At 41.6% G+C, this 19019-nt stretch overlaps 1 protein-coding gene across 3 annotated transcripts in view; it reads right to left on the bottom strand.

Moving 5' to 3' along the window:
• Positions 1-19019, bottom strand: part of LOC126176341 (uncharacterized) — a 129970-nt gene that overhangs the window by 5576 nt on the left and 105375 nt on the right. The window lies entirely within an intron of this gene.

Here is a 19019-nt window from a genome sequence, read left to right as displayed (position 1 = left end):
AAGAGTTTCTTCGTTAATGCACCAATCTCAGTAAGTTGTTTAAACTTATGTTCATTTTCCACCAAGCTGTATATATTAGCCAAAACTTGCCTCCATTTTTTATTTTTTAACAACGTCGATTTCGATTATTTTATTTGCTGACATGCACGACTACAATGTTTATATGGTGTGCTTTTTTAAACACTTTTTGCGCAACAAGTGATTGTTGATGTAGGTTTGTTATGCCTATGACCACATTTAAATCAATTAAAATCGAAATTGCCCAATCGCGGTTAGTAATCATAAACATACAAAGCCCCGCCAGGAAATGATAGTATTCGAAAACCGTACATCTACGTCTACATCTACATGGATACTCTGCAAATCAAATTTAAGTGCCTGGCAGAGTGTTCATCGAACCACCGTCACAACGATTCTCTACTACTCCGATGTTGTACAGCTTGTGGAAAAAACGAACACCTATACCTTTCCGCGCTCTGATTTCCCTTGTTTTATTATGATGATCGTTTCTCCCTATGTAGGACAGTGCCAACAAAATATTTTCGCATTCGGAGAAGGAAATTGATTGCTGGAATTTCGGGAGAAGGGTCCGCCGCAATGAAAGACCTCACACTTGTCATTATTTAGGGTCAATTACCAATTTTTCCACCATACAGATATCTTTTCTAGATCGTTTTGAAATTTGTTTTGATTTTCTGATGACTTTACAAGTCGGTAAACGACAGCATCATCTAAATATAAACAACGTAAGACGGCTGCTCAGTCTGTCACCTAAATCGTTTACATAGATTAAGAACAGCAAAGAGCTGTAAGAGTGTTGCAGCTCCAATATGACACTAATCTTACAAGAAATGTAACGAGAAATTCTATTTCTCTCTCTCTCTCTTTCTCTGTGATGGTACTGCCTCTCTCTCTCTCTCACTCTCGTTTCAGTCGTCAGTCTTCTGACTGGTTTAATGCAGCGCCCCGCGAATTCGTTTCCTAAGCCGACCCTACATCCTTTCAAATTATTTGCTTGATATATTCCAGTCTCAGTCTTTTTCTAAAATTTTTACTCTCTAGAGATCACTGTAGTACCATGAAACAGTTTCAGAACTTTCTTCCTCAAATTAAGACTTATGTTTTATGAATGAGGTTTTCTCTCTGGAGCGGAGTGTGCGCTGATATGAAACTTCCTGGCAGATTAAAACTGTGTGCCGGACCGACACTCGAACGCGGGACCTTTGCTTTTCGCGGGCAAGAGCTCTACCATCTGAGCTACCCAAGCAAGACTCACGGACCGTCCTCGCAACTTCACTTCAGCCAGTACCTCGTCTCCTACCTTCCAAACTTCGCAGAAGCTCTTCTGCAAACCTTGCAGAACTAGCACTCCTGGAAGAAAGGATATTACGGAGAGAAGGCATAGCCACAGCCTGTGTGATGTTTCTAGAATGCGATTTTACTCTGCAGTGGAGTGTGCGTTGATATGAAACTTCCTGGCAGATTAAAACTGTGTGCCGGAAGTTTCTGTGAAGTTTGGAAGATAGGAGACGAGGTACTGGCTGAAGTGCAGCTGTGAGGACTGGTCGTGAGTCGTGCTTGGGTAGCTCAGTTGGTAGAGCACTTGCCTGCGAAAGGCAGAGGTCCTGAGTTCGAATCTTGTTCCGGCACACAGTTTAAATCTGCCAGGAAGTCTCTTATGTTTCATTTTAGAATGCACTTTCCGCAAGTGTTGGTCTGTATTTTGTATCCTTCTTGCTACCCCCGGCATGAGTTATTTTGCTGCCTAGGTAGCAGATTTCCTTAATTTCGTCTACTTCGTGATCCCCACTTCTGATGTTACGTTTCTTACTGTAATCATTTCTGCTGCTTCTCATTATTCTCGTATGTCTTCGATTTACTCTCAGTCCATGTTCTGTACTCATGAGATTGTTCATTCCATCCTGTAGCTCATTTAATTGTTCTTCACTTTCACTAAGGGTAGCAATGTTGTCAGCGAACTGCATCATTCATATACTTTCACCCCGTATTTTAGTCCCGCTCTTGAACCTTCGATTGTTTTCGTCATTATTTCTTCGATGTACGGACTGAACAGTAGGGACGAAAGACTGCACCCCTTCTCTACACCCTTTTTAATCCGAGCCCTTCGATCTTTCCCTTCTATTCTTATTATTCCCTCTTGGTTGTTGTACATATTGTACATTACCTCTCTTTCGCTACAGTTTACCAATATTATTCTCAGAATTGTGAACAACATGCACCATTTTACGTTTACGAACGGTTTTCCCAGGTCGACAAATCCAGTGAATGTTATCGGATTTTTGTTTAGTCTTGCTTTCATTATTAGCCGCATGTCACAACTACTTCTCTGGTGTCTTTGAATTTCCTAAAGCCAAATTGGTGGCCATCTAACAGATCATCAGTTTTCTTTCCCATTCTTCTGTGTAATATCTTTGGCTTGGATGCATGAGCTGTTATGTTGATTGTGAGATAATTCTCGCACCTGTTGGCTCTTGCACCCTTCGGAATAGTGCGTCTGACGTTTTTTAGAAATTCTGATGGTATGTCACACACCAGTGTCAATGGTAGTTTTGTTGCTATATTCCCCAATGATTTCAGAAATCTCTTCTGTCCTGTTTGATCTTAAATCGTCCCAATTTCTTTTAAATTCTGATTCTAATACTGGATTCCCTATTTTTTTCCCGTCGACCAATTCTTCTTCTGTCATGTCATCAGATAGGTTTTCTTCCTCGTAGAAGTCTTCATTGTACTCTGTCCACCTACCCTCTCTCTCTTCTGCGTTTAACAGCGGAATTTGCATTGAGCTCCTAATGTTGCCGACTTTGCTTTTGATTTCACAGAAAGTTGTCTTGACTTCTTTATTCAGTGAGTCTGTTCTTTCGATAATCATTTGTTTTTCGATTCCTTCATATTTGTTCGTGCAGCTGTTTTGCTTTAGCTTCCATGCACTTCCTATTTATTTCGTTCCCAAGTGACTTGAATTTTCGTATTCTTGAATTTCTATGGATATTTTTGTACTTCATTCTTTGATCTGTCAACTTGTGGGGCGGCGAGTGAGTAAGCAAATTGCTTGTTAAATAAAGTTTGTTATTTAAACGTGGGAAAAACACTGCGCTTCCCGGCTTTTGGAATGTTGTATAATGCTGTCTTTCGCCGTTCTCAACACTGGCTCTCTCTTTGCTTTTTGGCACCCAGAAAGTGATTTAACGAAACGTGGAGCCTGTAATGAGAGTTCCTAGTGCCCACTTAACCTGAGAATATTATTATAGCTGCAGCTTATAGCTCTGAAGAAGTAGGAGATTGTTCGGGATTTCTAATCAAAAACAATTTTCCAAAATAGTTGAGTATATTCTGAAATTCACTGATAACATTACAATTATCCCAACATCCTAACAAACAGAGCAGTTCAGAGTCTAATTCGCTGATGCAACTATAAATGTCCGAATTGAATGTCAAAAGAATGCTCGCCAAAATTTGATGAGAAAATCTCATCAAACGCCACGCTAAAATGATTGGTAGAATGTCTGTACCGCGACGGCACGTGAAAATACAACAACACGCAAACTGAAGCTAGATAATGAAAATCATTCCAAAAATAATCCTTCATTTGAAATGTTTTCACAGTTACGCGTATACATCGTAACTCAATACGGCACCCGAGGCAGTTTGTAGCAGCGCTACCGTAGCGAAGCGACTCCCGACACAGCTGACGTGCTATTCAGCGTCTGGAGAGAACTGGGGCCTTCCTTACTCGCGCAGTGCTCTTATATATATAGCCTCGGTGCGGACGGCTAAGAGAACGCCGGCTCTAACTTGGCTCTCACGACTGGCCGCTGGGCTAGTACCGCACCACTTCAAGTTACATAATAATTTATAGCTTCTTTTGCTGATGGCTTATGAAGCTGTTAATTTAATCGTGCATTTAGCACGCAGGTAAGTATTTATAATAAAATTATGACGTGGCTAAGTTAAATATCTTGGGCGAGAGAATTAATTAAGTTACGCTGCACGCAGCAGATGAGCTCTGAACTGGTCCTTTTGAGATCCGCTATCGCTATAATTTTATAGGTATTCAAAAGAAACTTTTCACATCTTCATAGTCATAGCGGACCTCCAACCTATTTAAATCTAAACATCCTAGTCTTATTCATTAGCCTACTTAATCTATCTTGCTTCCTTCAGTTTTGAGATGAAAACCAGAAAATCATGAATTTCCACTAAAGTCTTAACCTGTGAAATCCAAAGTACTGTTTTTATTAAATCATTATGAAAGATGAGTCTAAATATAAATTTTGAAGTCTCTAGCTCCTTTCTGTTGCGCCAATTATTTTTTTAGAAAAACGTCCAAATTACAAAAATGGCTAAAGTTATCGAACTGATATTTAATACACATTAATTTAGTATTATTCCTTACATGCTGGAAAAGTTTCAGATCATTTGCTTGAATTTTAAGGTATTACGCAACATTTATGACGTCAGAGCTAGTTACAGCAGACTGGCTGGCACACAATGGAAACTGATGTGAATTTACTACAGCGTGAGTAGGCTGCTTCCCTACATCACCCTCTACTTAAATTTTTTGTTTATGAATGTTAATGAATGAGAAAAAAAATTTAATTACAAAAAGGGAAGCAAGAGTACAATTTAACTCCCTATAAAAATCAAAATTGAAATATAAACATGTAGAAACATTAAAGAAAACTGATTATCTACATTAATTATTTAAATTGTGGGCATGTTCACTGCCTTTTAAACAATGTCAGTACTCAAAATTTTAAGCGAAGTCACTGAAATATTTCGGCATACATATTGCCTTAGACCAACAACCACATAATAATTGAAAAATTATGAAAATCTTAGACCCATTAAATACATTAAATACACTTTTACATACACAAATTCAAAGAAAATAACATGATACATAAACAGATGATTATCTCTTAGCAGTCTTTTCTAAACCTGAAAGAAAGTTCACAAATAATTTTTACACACGTGGTTGTAGCCGCTTTGGCTGGCGTCCTACACTTCCATTCACAAGGGTAGAGGAGGGGAAGTTGCTATGGTGTGCGTCCTTCACGTTCTCTCTAACTTACATGGGGGAAAGGGGAGGGTCACTGTGAGTTGTGTCCAAGTCACTCCACGCTTTCACGCAGCTACCAGGCTGCCATTATCTGGTTTGTCCTGTAGAACAAACAAAAGAGTGCCTCAGACTCTGTTCACTTAATATCTAAGGGTGGGTCACAATGAAATGGGGATATATACATTTTAACTTCCAATATATTACTGGAACAAAGTTAACAGAACTTTTTTTCAACATTACTCTTGCGGTTACTTAAATGTCATAAAATCGGTAAATAAATGGCTCAAAACGCCGTTAGTCACGTACTAGAGAAAATCTATGCTCATGGCATACAATCATGAATCCTATTTAACGTCAATTTATTATTTCTGGGCCGGAACACTGAACCAATGCTCGGTACATTCCTGACATTTGTATATTAAGCACCTAACTGAATCATCTTTGATTAGCTTATTCTTAGAGATAGTATGAGTATGATTAGTGGTTGTTTTCTCAGCTTCTTTGTATATGTGAGTAACTTTTGGTAATAGTACAGTCCTGAGTGTTCAAAACACACTACGTTTAGTTGCCTACAAAATCCACTTATTGGTCCTCTGCTGTTGTCAGTTCCACATCTGCAATTAGGGTCTTACTTACTTTGAAGTGTATTTATGCTGAGCTAAAATTACTGTTTCACGTCTGCTATTATGTTTCTTATTTATATTGCTAGTGTATGTACTTATTTACCACTCACTCTATTAATATTTAAAGCATAGGATAGCACATTTATTTCATATTCATAGTGTATTGCGGCTGATTAGTTTGCTCACGTGGCAATCCATTTCCACTCGATCGGATGCTGAAACCTCAGGTAGTCTCTCTCGGACCTACCACTAAAGTGCATCAAATAATTATGGACGAGCGTAATGCTAAATTCCTTAAACCTATAGGACACCATGAGCTGCTCTGTCTCATCTAACATAAGGGTACCTATGGTCGCATTCACGCTTCCAACTCATAACCTCAATACGCGTAGGTGTATCCTGTCACACACTACACTAAAATAATGGCCAGCTCCAACCTTATAAATACTTCAGGGACGTGTCCTTCACGACTCAACCACAAACACTGCTCACTTCTATTACACTGCCTTTCCTTGCTTCATCAGGTGAGTTTAAACTTACAACTTATCTGCATATTTTTCATAACACTTAGCAATCTCTTTCTTATTATTTATTAGTTAGCTCTAATGTATCCACTAGGTTTCATTACCACTTCAGATTCTGCTTGTACACGAATTCATACATCTTTTTAAATTACTGTTGATGGACCATTTCCAACCCAACAACACTTTGTACTTACTATATTACCAGGGTACTACACATAATTGTTACTCAAATACATTTGTATCTTAATTACGTCATACTTCTCTATTGTTTGTCACTATTCAGTTTATCACATTAGGTATCTTTCTTCACTGATCGGTAGATAGAATGGTAACATAACTCATGGCCTGATAGTCATGACAGAAAAATTTCATGTCTGAAAGAAGAGATCTAAATTTTGGTGGATAGGAAAGATGAAGAATGAGTGAGACCTGAAAGGGAAAGAAGATCTCACACAGCTGGGACTGCACAGCTGCCACACTGTGTAGAGGTTACAGAACAACCTCCTCCCTACAGCCTTCATTGGCTGCCTATGAATCTGCCACCTCGATCTGAAAATATCTTATGATGCCTCTTTAGAACCTGTCTCAGTTCGTCCTTTTGATTGTCTGAAATCTTATCTATTTCCTGTAATTTAGCTTCTATTTTGTCCAAAATAATTGCTTCTTCTTCTTCTGTGTTTAGCTTATTGTTACTAAGATTAACACCCTCGTCCCAATACCTCCTATTTTTCAAAATTCTTATAGGCAACTCCCAAGTTTCATGATCAGTTACTACATGTTTATCACTAAAAGGTACTATAATTACTCCGGTTATTGGCAAGACCATTTTTAACTGGCTTCTTTCAAAGTCAACAACACTCTGATATTTTGACAAGAAATCTATGCCAATTAAAACCTCAATACTGAGATTGTTTACAATTAAACATGGATGATCAATTAAATTACCATTAATGTTAAAGGGTAGTAAAGCTTCTTGCTTTACCGTTTTTGATACCTTGCCAGTAGCACCAATTATTCTTAGTCCTGATACCCTCATTACCGTAAGCTTGTCTTTACCAGGTAATGCATCAAAGAAGGACTGAGATATTGCACTCACCTCACTTCCACTGTCTAAGAGACAACGTACATTGATGCCCAACATATTCACTATTATTATAGGGTGGCTTATTCTAGGTTGTACAGGTGGTTCCTCAAATTCATCTAGTAGTTCCTTTTGGATTTGTCTCCAACTAAAGTGATTGACATCTGTCTTCATTACATTTAGGTCACAGTGTGTAGGGGTTTCCGGAATTATATTTTCAGCTGCCTTTTCCAGTCGGTCTATTAATTTTAAATCGAAACACCGCACGACTTCATTACATTTCGTTTGCTGAACATAACCCAAATTACTGTAGTCTGAGCGATTCTGCGTCTCCAGACCGGGCATAGCACTAGTTACAGCTAAACCACTTTCACCATTATCGTCGGTTTCCTTCTCAAGTGACAACTGGTCACAGCTACTGGGTTCATCGACCCTCAACAGCCTACCCTCTACATTCTCACTTATCTCCTGTCCTAAGTCTATTAGTACATTATCAACATCCTGCACAGGCACTTTAGATAAGAGCACATCATCCTCATCGTAAATATAAGCATGAATTTCTTCTGCTTCTTCACCTGTCAATTCAATATTTTGTAGCTCTTCCCTATTGTTACACTGCTGCGCCTTCTCTTTCTCTTCCCACTTAGAAAGCGTTTCTAACACGGTATCTATCAAATACTGTGAGTGATCTAATATTTCTGTTGTATCTTTAGATGCTACCGACTCTTCATCCACATGTTCAGTTTGAGTATTCTGATCTGTCTTACCAATTCCCTTAACTACTGGCTTAGGAAAAGTAACCGCCTGGTGATCGCCAGTGTCCTCATAGACGGGAACTAGTTTTCCTGCCTCGGCCTATTGCTGTTTTCTTTAGTTTCATTATAATTGACTGGTACAGCATTGCTTTCCGTACTGTTGTTTACATGCATATTCCTGTTTGGAACAAAATTATTATCTCTTGGACGCCATTGTTGGTTCTGATAATTATTTCCCCAATTCCTACCTCTCTTAGGATGGCGAATACCTACTGTTCTGATGTTTACATTACCATTTTGCTCATTCCTAAAATTACTATTATTGTTAGTGGTATTTCTGTTATTACGTGCCTGCTCCTCATTGGCAGCAACACGTTCTACACGTTCCAAATATTCAATGAAACGATCAAGATTGTCTCTAGGGGCCGATATAATTCTGGTTTGCCAATACCATGGCAGTTTGGCTTCAAGACCTAATATAACCATTTCTGGCTTTAGCTTTTCCGCCAAATGTGACAAACGTGAAATCCATGACCTAGCAAATTCTTTAATTGATTCCTTGCCTGCACTGAAGCGTTTCCCACTCCAAAATTCTCTTAACACTTCATTTTGCTTATTACTAGACCAATATTCATTAATGAAAGCTGTTTTAAACTCCGCTAAAGTTTTACACTTCAACATAACATCAGCGGACCAACGCAAGGCGTCACCTGCTAAATGGCTTTTAATAAATGAGATTTTCTCTCGTTCAGACCAATTTGGTGGAATTACATCTTCAAAATCGTTCCAGAAATCTAGCGGGTGGATATTTTTATCTGGATCAAACCGCAAGAACTGCCGACACCCGATAAATGCGGCGTTTGCAGCTACAACTTGTTGTACACTACCATTACCAGAAGTTACTGAAGCTACTTTACTCTCAATGTTAGCAATGTTAGTACTGATATTTTCTACTCTCAATTCAACATTATCTACTCTTTGTACAATATGAGTAGTATCACTTTTGATTGCATCTACGTCTGCTTGACATATGTTTACTTTATTATTAACATCTTTAAATCTATCTGAGCACAGTTCAGATTCCGACTCGATCTTTTCTGTTAATTTGTGCTCCAGCTTCGCATCTTCCATTTGGAAGTCTTTGCGAACCTCAGCAACTTCAGATTTAACTGTTTTATACATTTCAGAAAATTGTTGAGCAACCTTTTTCTTAATATCCTCATGGTTGTAATCAATTTTATAATTCAAACTGTCTAGATCCTCTTTCAACTTATTGCAACCAGCCTTGAAGGTATCGTCCATTACCTCCAATCGTTTATTAAAATTAGTTTGACTGGCCACAATCCTGTTATTTACCTCAATTATATCAGATTTTAATTCAGCATTACTGTTTTTGACCTGTTCACTTATTTCAGATTTTAATTCAGCTGTCATTTGTGCATTACTGGCAGCGATTGCTTGTAATATAACATTTAGATCAACAGCCCCAGCATTTTTGGGTTGCTCACTAGCTGGCTTTTTATCACACTCAGGTGACGAAAAACTAGCTCCAACACCAGAATCATCAATATTAAATGAAACTTCTGATTGATTAGTCCTATCTAACTTCTCCTTCTTAAACTCTACCATCTCTGATGACTGTTTCATTTTTAATTCATCAGAGAAACTATCATCCAATAAATTTACAATTTCTACTTTCTGGTTTACTACAGGGGTCTCTATTATTGAATCATTACCCCTTCCCACACTACTGTCAGGAGATAATACTTCATATTTTACTTTAACATTACCACTTTTATGCATATTTACACTTGAACCGTTGTCTGGATTTACAGTTCCTTCCTCAGACATAGGTTCTGATATAAGTTTAACCTCAGTTTCTTTTGGCGGTTCCATCGCTGACAGTCTCTTAGTGCAGGATAGTAAAATTTTTAACAGTTTTCCACTTAACTTAGTTCCTTCTGCACGACGTTGCCGTAGCCGGCGCGGCGTACCAGGATTCCTGATGCGACGTGGCACGTTGAACTGCAGACGGCACTCCGACGGCTGTGGTGTGTTTACGTGGCCCGTAACTGCAGGCGCGGCCCCCGGCTGCTGCGGCGGACGACTGCGGTACGGCGAAACTGGCTTCTCGCGATGCCGGCAGCACCGCTAGACTCAGTGCCAGCTCCGTCAATCTAGATGCGTTGTTGATTCAACTGCGTTGTCCACCTGCCTATGTAACACTTTCACTGTTCTATACTCAGTTGCGTGTCGCATTTCACTCGCGAATCCGAATAGTTAAAAATCACTTTCACTTAGTTGATTTCCCGGCCGATGCACCATATGTGGGGCGGCGAGTGGATAAGCAAATTGCTTGTGAAATAAAGTTTGTTATTTAAACGTGGGAAAAACACTGCACTTCCCGGCTTTTGGAATGTTGTATAATGCTGTCTTTCGCCGTTCTCAACACTGGCTCTCTCTTTGCTTTTTGGCATCCAGAAAGTGATTTAACGAAACGTGGAGCCTGTAATGAGAGTTCCTAGTGCCCACTTAACCTGAGAATATTATTATAGCTGCAGCTTATAGCTCTGAAGAAGTAGGAGATTGTTCGGGATTTCTAATCAAAAACAATTTTCCAAAATAGTTGAGTATATTCTGAAATTCACTGATAACATTACAATTATCCCAACATCCTAACAAACAGAGCAGTTCAGAGTCTAATTCGCCGATGCAACTATAAATGTCCGAATTGAATGTCAAAAGAATGCTCGCCAAAATTTGATGAGAAAATCTCATCAAACGCCACGCTAAAATGATTGGTAGAATGTCTGTACCGCGACGGCACGTGAAAATACAACAACACGCAAACTGAAGCTAGATAATGAAAATCATTCCAAAAATAATCCTTCATTTGAAATGTTTTCACAGTTACGCGTATACATCGTAACTCAATACGGCACCCGAGGCAGTTTGTAGCAGCGCTACCGTAGCGAAGCGACTCCCGACACAGCTGACGTGCTATTCAGCGTCTGGAGAGAACTGGGGCCTTCCTTACTCGCGCAGTGCTCTTATATATATAGCCTCGGTGCGGACGGCTAAGAGAACGCCGGCTCTAACTTGGCTCTCACGACTGGCCGCTGGGCTAGTAACGCACCACTTCAAGTTACATAATAATTTATAGCTTCTTTTGCTGATGGCTTATGAAGCTGTTAATTTAATCGTGCATTTAGCACGCAGGTAAGTATTTATAATAAAATTATGACGTGGCTAAGTTAAATATCTTGGGCGAGAGAATTAATTAAGTTACGCTGCACGCAGCAGATGAGCTCTGAACTGGTCCTTTTGAGATCCGCTATCGCTATAATTTTATAGGTATTCAAAAGAAACTTTTCACATCTTCATAGTCATAGCGGACCTCCAACCTATTTAAATCTAAACATCCTAGTCTTATTCATTAGCCTACTTAATCTATCTTGCTTCCTTCAGTTTTGAGATGAAAACCAGAAAATCATGAATTTCCACTAAAGTCTTAACCTGTGAAATCCAAAGTACTGTTTTTATTAAATCATTATGAAAGATGAGTCTAAATATAAATTTTGAAGTCTCTAGCTCCTTTCTGTTGCGCCAATTATTTTTTTAGAAAAACGTCCAAATTACAAAAATGGCTAAAGTTATCGAACTGATATTTAATACACATTAATTTAGTATTATTCCTTACATGCTGGAAAAGTTTCAGATCATTTGCTTGAATTTTAAGGTATTGCGCAACATTTATGACGTCAGAGCTAGTTACAGCAGACTGGCTGGCACACAATGGAAACTGATGTGAATTTACTACAGCGTGAGTAGGCTGCTTCTCTACAAACTGAAGAATATCTTCTGTTATCCATTGTTCCATCATAGTTACCTTCTTTGTACCTACAATTTTCTTTCCAACTGAACTGCCCACTGACCTATTCATTATCGCAGTATCTATAGCCTTAGAGAACTTAACTCGTGTTTCCTCATTCCTTAGTACTTCAATATTCCACTTTCTTTCTCTCTGATTTTTCCTGACTAGTCTCTCGAACTTCTACTCTTCATCATTACTAAATTGTTATCTGCGTCTATATCTGCTCCTGCGTAAGCATTAAATCCACTATTCAATTTCGGAATCTCTGCTTGACCATGATGTAATCTGAAATCTTCCAAGTATGGCCTACTCGCTAGTTGTTCTTGAACAGAGTATTCGCCATTATTAGCTGAAATTTGTTGCAGAATTCAATTAGTCCTTCTGTTCTCTCATTCCTACTACCAAGCTCATATTCTTCCGCAACCCTTTCTTTTTTTCCTTCCCCTACAACCACGTTCCAACCCCCAATCACTATTAGATTTCCACCTCCCTTTACGTACTGAATTACCCGCTGAATATCCTCATATACTTTCTATGTCTCTTCATCCTCGCCTTGCGACCTCGGCATGTTGTAGGTGTTGATTTGCTATCGATTCTGAAGAGAACAGTCATATCACCGAACTGTTCACGGTAACTCATTGTGTCTTACTTTCCTATTTGTAACGAATCCTATTCCCGTTATGCCATTCTCCGATGCTGTTTACATTATCCTGTACTCTTTGGCTCAGATATCTTGTCTTCTTTCCATTTCGCTTCACTAACCCCCAACTACATGTAGATTGAGTCTTAGGATTTCCTCTTCAGAGTTTCTATCTCCCACACCACGTTAATACACTCCTGGAAATGGAAAAAAGAACACATTGACACCGGTGTGTCAGACCCACCATACTTGCTCCGGACACTGCGAGAGGGCTGTACAAGCAATGATCACACGCACGGCACAGCGGACACACCAGGAACCGCGGTGTTGGCCGTCGAATGGCGCTAGCTGCGCAGCATTTGTGCACCGCCGCCGTCAGTGTCAGCCAGTTTGCCGTGGCATACGGAGCTCCATCGCAGTCTTTAACACTGGTAGCATGCCGCGACAGCGTGGACGTGAACCGTATGTGCAGTTGACGGACTTTGAGCGAGGGCGTATAGTGGGCATGCGGGAGGCCGGGTGGACGTACCGCCGAATTGCTCAACACGTGGGGCGTGAGGTCTCCACAGTACATCGATGTTGTCGCCAGTGGTCGGCGGAAGGTGCACGTGCCCGTCGACCTGGGACCGGACCGCAGCGACGCACGGATGCACGCCAAGACCGTAGGATCCTACGCAGTGCCGTAGGGGACCGCACCGCCACTTCCCAGCAAATTAGGGACACTGTTGCTCCTGGGGTATCGGCGAGGACCATTCGCAACCGTCTCCATAAAGCTGGGCTACGGTCCCGCACACCGTTAGGCCGTCTTCCGCTCACGCCCAAACATCGTGCAGCCCGCCTCCAGTGGTGTCGCGACAGGCGTGAATGGAGGGACGAATGGAGACGTGTCGTCTTCAGCGATGAGAGTCGCTCCTGCCTTGGTGCCAATGATGGTCGTATGCGTGTTTGGCGCCGTGCAGGTGAGCGCCACAATCAGGACTGCATACGACCGAGGCACACAGGGCCAACACCCGGCATCATGGTGTGGGGAGCGATCTCCTACACTGGCCGTACACCACTGGTGATCGTCGAGGGGACACTGAATAGTGCACGGTACATCCAAACCGTCATCGAACCCATCGTTCTACCATTCCTAGACCGGCAAGGGAACTTGCTGTTCCAACAGGACAATGCACGTCCGCATGTATCCCGTGCCACCCAACGTGCTCTAGAAGGTGTAAGTCAACTACCCTGGCCAGCAAGATCTCCGGATCTGTCCCCCATTGAGCATGTTTGGGACTGGATGAAGCGTCGTCTCACGCGGTCTGCACGTCCAGCACCAACGCTGGTCCAACTGAGGCGCCAGGTGGAAATGGCATGGCAAGCCGTTCCACAGGACTACATCCAGCATCTCTACGATCGTCTCCATGGGAGAATAGCAGCCTGCATTGCTGCGAAAGGTGGATATACACTGTACTAGTGCCGACATTGTGCATGCTCTGTTGCCTGTGTCTATGTGCCTGTGGTTCTGTCAGTGTGATCATGTGATGTATCTGACCACAGGAATGTGTCAATAAAGTTTCCCCTTCCTGGGACAATGAATTCACGGTGTTCTTATTTCAATTTCCAGGAGTGTACTTCTGACATTCCCGCCCCCCCTCCCTCCCCCCACTCTTAATGAGCTACACGTCGTTACTTACTCAGTCTTTTTCTCATGAGCACCTCCTCTTGGCAGTCCCTTCCCAGAGACCTGAATGGCGGGCTAGTCCGGAATCTTTTGGTGATGATGAGGTTCTAATGACTATTTGTCAAATACGAGCTACACTTCCTGTGGATACAAATTGTCTTTAATGCAACCGCATGCCTTTTATCATTGCTGATTCTTTCGCCTTTAAGGGCAGTTTCCCACCCCAAGGGAAAGAGGGTGCCCTGAAACAACGTCCGCTCCTCCGGCCTCTTTGCAAAGGCTATTAACAAATGGTTCAAATGGCTCTGAGCACTATGGGACTTAAGATCTGAGGTCATCAGTCCCTTAGAACTTAGAACAATTTAAACCTAACTAACCTAAGGACATCACACACATTGATGCCCGAAGCAGGATTCGAACCTGGTAAAGTAGCGGTCCCGCGGTTCCAGATTGAAGAACCTAGAACCACTCGGCCACTGCGGCCGTCGGCCGTTAACAGAATGAACGTCACTTCTTATGCCGGAAGTCGTGAGCGCCATTGGTACTCTTTCTTTTTAATATTTATACCCTGGCGAGGTTCAAACCTGGTACCAATTATGTACTGATTACTAATCAAAGACTCTATCACTAGACAATGTGTTATACGAGTACCTTTGCGCAAAGCGCCTGTGTTGGAACTCAGAACAATTTTATTTTGAAACGTAGGCCTCTGCTGGTAGTAGGTATCCGTCAGTGGATCATAGTATTTCAAACCGTTCCTAAGTCCTAGAATTGATAGCGAGTTCACCGATTCATCCACACCAGTGGCGAGCCCAATTACTGCCCGCACTGAGGTGGACCTCTCAACCGCAGTCGACTAGGGGGGGGGGGGGGAGGGGCTCTGGTTGTGCCAGGCTGCGAAACACGTCCAGGAGGGCCGAAAGTAAGGCCTCCCCGAGTAATCTTACAGAGTGCAGGTGCTGTCTGTGGCTGACAATTCCCTCAACCAAATGCAGTCACTTGTCCTGCGTCAGAAGAAGCTTCTGTGTCTGCAAGATCCCGGCAGTCACAGAGGATAGAATTACTGATAGCTGCTCGAATGGTTCAACCAACTGAAAGAGATTCTTTCTGCTTACGAGCGGCTATCTGAAGTGGTAAAGGCTGGTGAGCGGACGATTTCGATGGGATTCGATTAATGAAAAGGGGACATACAATTAAAGGTTTATTTCCACAAAACAATTAATTAATTGTAATAAATTACGCCGTCGCTTACAAGTTACAGTGACACAAACAAATCAAGCTGCTTACAATATGAGGTAATAAAAATGTTATATGCCACAGGTGAACAGAGAAACTTATTTGTGTCTTTTGAATCACTGCAAAACAAAACTGTTTACAATTTGATACATTAACAAACAATCATTGCGCATTAAACTACATACTTTCACCTAATACGGTTAAATTTTATAATGTGAAGCACAAATGTATAATTTACAATTAAATGTTCAGTCGAAGTTACTCCTTCCTATGCCGTCTTTAAAAGAGTGATAAAATTTCCAAAAGGTGTCTCAATTAAAAATGCCCTAAAACCCTTAACACAACAACACGTACATGACTAGCACAAATAAAAAATATATGTACGGCAAAGCCCAACATTTGCTTCCTTACAGAAAGTTTGTTAATTGCAACAGCGCAGACCACATTCAAACTCTAGCCAACATGATCCGCTTGCCGGTCAAAACATGTTACGACTGCGGCAGCGGGCAAACTTACATAGGTAATAAAAGAACACAGGCCACCTAGCAGTCTTACCAAAATCAGTTTACACGAAGGAGGAAGAAGGGGGGGGGGGACATAATAAATACCATACGCAAGTGCACTTGCCAAACCTACTACTAAAAATACAGTATAAAAGGATCTCAATTAATGACAAAATCAGGGATAGGCCCGGCAATATTGCACCTGCGCGCTAGTAGCCAAAATAAGGTTGACAGATACGAAAGTCTGACATCATCTTAGGGCTAACTATCACAACAAATAAATAAGAGTAAAAGAACAATCAAAAGGCAATGCCCAAGAATTTAAATAGGATTAAGTACACACGAGGCTAAAATCAATTGCTAGCACCTTGGACATCGTCTTAGGCAAATAAATAGAGGTAAAAGAACAGGCAAATGACTATGCCCAGAAATTTAAATATAAATAATTAAGCACAAGGCTAAAAGCAATTGCTAGCAACTTAACAAGCACACATAAAAATATCAGACTGCTGCCACATCACAAAACGGAACAGGTGCGCGCGCAGTCCCCAGCAAGCCAGAAAACCAATAACACTCCAGCAACCGAGCCAGCCTGACCACAGTAATTTCAACTCAGAATCAGGGCGCGTGAGCACACCGGGTCCACGCAAAACACACACTGCCAAATAATTCCCACCGACAGATACGGCTGCCCCCCGGACGGGAAAACGAGGGCGACGACCGGGTACACACCAGCAGAAAACTCGACACCTAGACTCCGACCGAAACGGAATCACGCATAAAATATAAACAACAGCTGAAGTAAGGTGAAACGAACCCCGCCACGCAGACCGGACAGAGCAAACACACACGAAAACTGCCCTGCAGTCCTTACAACTCCTGAGTGCGGAAACCCAAGCGATATCATGGCACCCTTCTCAGAGGCGGAGAACCTCGAGCGATCTCGTGCGGGGATCCATCAGTTGTCCACTACAGCACATCATCAGCACGCCACACCGCCCAACGGCCAAATCCACGAGGCCCGCCAACAACGAGACCACACCTCCGTGCCGAGGCGGAAGGCCAAATACCACCAGTTCGGTGCGAATCCAACTGCCGAGCGGAGCGCACGCTGCCCCCCGCGGAAGACTCTCCAGAGGGCAACAGCCGCCTCAGCACCTGCGCAGGCCGAACCAGACGGAAACAGAAATACAAGTCGCTATCGATAGTGCCGGATACGCAACGCGCCAAAGAAATGGCACAGCTGGCAGTCATGCTTATGAGATGAAAGCAGAGCTCACCATTGGCAGCCTCCTCGACAGGCCCGATTGAGAACCTCTGGTATACAGATGAGTGGAGGCACTGAATCAGATGCTGATACGGTTCTGTGACCATGTAAACTGTAAACTCATCGCATGCGTCATATGGTGGTGGGGCTTCGGGTTCCGCTGAATAGGTTAGAAGTCCACTATGGTCTGCAGGTAGCGAGGACTATATGTCATGGACTGGGCAGTGTTTTAGTTTAGAGGGTCTGGAGGAAACACCAAAAGGGCTACTGTGTAAAAGGGTGCATGTCGAACACAGGAAGGACGAAGAATCATCACGATAACAGATGTAAATTGCCGTAGGCGAGTTGAGATAGAACCAGAACTCCAAGCGCTGATAGAAAGCACTGATGCTCAAATCGTTATAGCCACCGAAAGATGGCTCAGGCAGGAAATAAGTTCAGCCGAAATTTTTGCGAGGAACCTAACGGTGTCGTGTTTGTTGCTGTTAAAAGTAGTTTATCTTCTAGTGAAAATGAAGTACACAGTTCTTGTAATCAGTATGGTTAGATGTCATTCTCGACAACGGGAATAATTGGATCTTTTTACTGACCTCCCACTTCAGGTGACAGTGTTGCCGAATGGTTCAAAGAAAAAGAGTTTAATTTCAATCCCGTACCAGACTCATACAATTATACGTGTAGTTGGTGATGTCTTCAATTTATCCTCAATATAAATTATTTCGAGTAAGTAGTTGATGAACCCACTCGAGTAGAAAACGGTTGTGAAAACACACTTGTCCTCTTAGCGAAAATAATTCTGAGCTAATAACGAACATCAAAACGGATACAGGGATTAGTGAAAGGCTGTAGAAGCGAGACTGAATACCGTAACTCCCAAACTCAGCAAAAATAAATTCTTTTATTATTTTGAGCTTTTCCTCATTACAGAGGCTTATCTCCAACATAATAATTTACTTGGAAATTACAATACAAACAATAAACGTTCTTAAACTATATTCTCAAAATATTCCTCCAGGTGTTTCGATCTTGCGCCCGTTCTCCTCATTGTGTGCTGTACACTTTGGAGCCAGGTGGTCATAGGTCCTCTTCTTCTTCTCCCCTCCGGCTCCCACTCCAGTATCAATTTTGGTATTCTGGTTTACTCCATTCGTCGTACATGCCCGTACCACTGTAATTTCTTCCTATCCATTACGTCATATATTCTTTCTTTTATTTCCATTCTCCTTATTATTTCGGCGTTCCTTATCTTTTCTTTCCTGGAGATTCTTGCCGATCTTCTCCAAAAGTCCATCTCTAGAGCTTGTAATTTTTCAATGTGCTTCATGTTAATTGTCCAGGTCTCCGTTCCATACAGAACCACACTCTCTAATATGGATTTGTATATTAATTTTTTAATTCTGAAAACATTTATATTAAACATTTATATTAAAAATATCCAGATATCCTTGAGGCAATCTCCGCTCCTTCGAAATTAACAGTGCAAATGTAAACCAGATGTGGCTGGAATTTAGAGTAAAAGTGTCGACAGCAATTGAGAGATTTATACCAAATAAATTAACAAAAAACGGAGCTGACACCAATGAGACACAAAACAGGTCAGAGCACAGTTGCAGAATCAACGAAAAAAGCATGCCAAATTTAAAGGAACTCGAGATACCCAAAGCTGGCGATCTTTACAGAAGTTCGAAGTTTATCGTGGACTTCAGTGCGAGGTGCTTATAATGGTTCTCACCACGAAACGTTGTCTCGAAACCTGACAGATAATCTAAA

The sequence above is a fragment of the Schistocerca cancellata genome, chromosome 1 (genome assembly GCF_023864275.1).
Source record: "Schistocerca cancellata isolate TAMUIC-IGC-003103 chromosome 1, iqSchCanc2.1, whole genome shotgun sequence".
NCBI classification, from domain to species: Eukaryota; Metazoa; Arthropoda; class Insecta; order Orthoptera; family Acrididae; genus Schistocerca; species Schistocerca cancellata.
The sequence above is the reverse complement of the archived record's forward strand: the minus strand, read 5'-3'. Positions and strand labels throughout refer to the sequence as shown.